Below are 2,505 nucleotides of genomic sequence, written 5' to 3'. Positions count from 1 at the left end.
ACGGAGATGCTTTCACTTTTGAACGTCTGCACAAGTTTTTATTTTTCCGTCCTTACTTGGTGTTTCTTTGAAACGGACTAATTGTAGCTGCACTCTGAGTGCACATAACGTAGGAGCGCAGGACAGTAACTGTGTGAACGTAGTTGATCGTGACACGTATGGGTTTGATTTCGCTGAAAGATTTAATCAAACCTTTTTATAAAAATGTAAGTGATCGTTTATTGTGATGTCCAATCAGGGAATTATGGGTTAGCGTCACGTTAGCTTGTCTGTATCTCAAAATCACTACTTTCAAACAAAAGAACGGTTACTTTTTTTTAACCAAAAAACTTAGACTACATGACTGTATTTTTAAAGTAATATTTTATTTTGTAGCAGTGTCATTCGGAAGTGCAGGGTAGGTTCACAGATTATATTTTTATGCTCAAAAAACTTCAGACGAATGGAAGACGAATGGAAGACGAGCTTCAGACGAGTTTGTTATCTGTAACATTATCCAACTGAGGCACTTAGACGTGAAGTGTACCACGGTCCCTGAAGCACATGTTTCCATTTCCTCCTTCTCAAACAGGTAGAACAAAAACTCACAATTACCCCACGGACTCATCCAGCCTGTTTCTTCAGCTGATTGTCGAGCTGGAAGAGTCACATCTCACTCTGTGTGTGAACAGAAAAACACACCCGACTCGTATCTGTGTTCTGAGTTCATCTGCTTTGTCTTCATGATATATTTGAGTGTCCAGTCCGAAACTAATGTTATTGATTATTTATCTTGGTCTTTTGCTGGTTTTGAATGAACCCTCGTCCCTGATGTAACGTCCAAAGTTGAAAAAAAAAAGAGAAAAGATTGAATTGTGCACATATATTTTGATGACTTGAAACTATTTGTGCTGTTTTTTGTTTGTTTTTTTTTGCTGATTTTCGTCGTGTCACAGATGTTTCAGTGATTCTGTTCTTCGAAACTGAAATAAATGCTAAGTTTCAAAACTTTTGTATTTTATTTTGAATAATGCCTTTATTTTACAGGTTTGAAAACCAGAACGAGACGCCTACACAAATTCAGAAGCCAAATGTATAACAAATTTATTGAAAACCAGAACGAGACGCCTACACATTCAGAATCCAAATGTATAACAAATTTAACAAAATTTTAAAATTTTAAAATTTAATTCTGAACATTTACATATATATTTATATATGTTACATATAGTTTGTATAGAAAATAAAATAAATCAACAATGCATATATATGTGCATGTATATAAATATGCATGTGTTTTCAAGATATCCATAGGTATATATATTTTTGTATAAACATATAGTAAATATATGTTATATATTGGTATGTATGTTACATATGTAACTATTAGGGATGTCCGATAATATCGTCCAACCAATATTATCAGCCTGAAATTAGCATAATTATGTAACGTCTGAAAGACTCGTTATTGGTTTTTCCTCTGATAATGAAAACCCGATAACGCAATGCCTGGGTCCTAAAAATAGTTTTGGGGAAAAACGGCTGAATATGAAAGATAAAGTCACTAGATGGCAGCATTGCAGCTCATTTGATTCATCTTTTAATAATCAGGGGGTTGTATACAGAACGCTGCTGCCAGTAACTCATACAGTGGTTTGAACAGATGAACAAATAAATATTACCTTAATACCCTTAATAGTACTTATTTTGGGGAGTGGGACTTCTGGCAGAAAATAATTGAAAAACACTGCTTTATCACTGTGAGTAGGCGGCACTTCTGAACCACCGGGCCACCACTGCCCCCTATATTGGTATCGCTTGATATCAGAATCGGAAATTTAGTGTTTGGACAATATCGACATGTCGGATATCGGCAGAAAGTTAATATCCGACATCCCTAGTAAATATATCTGTATATCGGATCATCACATTGGACAAACAATAAACAAAAATATACGTACAGGTATGAACCAGTCTGATTATCAACAGTCAACTACACTGTTGGATTTTAAAGGAATCACAGTTGAAGTACGGAGGCTGATACACTCGGTGTACTCACTTGACGTAGTACTGGCCAAGTATTCCTGGATATGGATTAGAGCTACAGTCTTTTGTGTCCTGTGCTGAAATGTACAGGATGTAAGAAGTGGCTGGTCCCCGCGGGCGGCGTCCTCTCTAAACGACCGGCTGTGATTGATGTGATTACCTCCAGTATTTATTGGTAAGATTTGATTTGTCTGACTGTGGACTCCTGGCAGCACGACAACGTGCCCCTCGGGGGTAATAAAGACACCTTGATAACTTGATACCATGACTTGTGCTATGAATAACAATTAGATTGATTGTTGCTTGACTGAGTCCTTGGAAGAACTTCCTTGCAAAGAAGCTGTTGAGGGATCAATGGTGAGACAATTAAAGCCAAAAAAAAAAACAAGACACATTTCTTTATGCGCCTTTTTTTTTTCTCTTCTTCCTGGGGCAGCAGGTTATTCTCTGCCTCTGTCTCGAGGGCGGCCACCCCCTCGT

This window comes from Cynoglossus semilaevis, chromosome 1 (assembly GCF_000523025.1).
Source record: "Cynoglossus semilaevis isolate Cse_v1.0 chromosome 1, Cse_v1.0, whole genome shotgun sequence".
Taxonomy (NCBI): Eukaryota; Metazoa; Chordata; class Actinopteri; order Pleuronectiformes; family Cynoglossidae; genus Cynoglossus; species Cynoglossus semilaevis.
The sequence above is the reverse complement of the archived record's forward strand: the minus strand, read 5'-3'. Positions refer to the sequence as shown.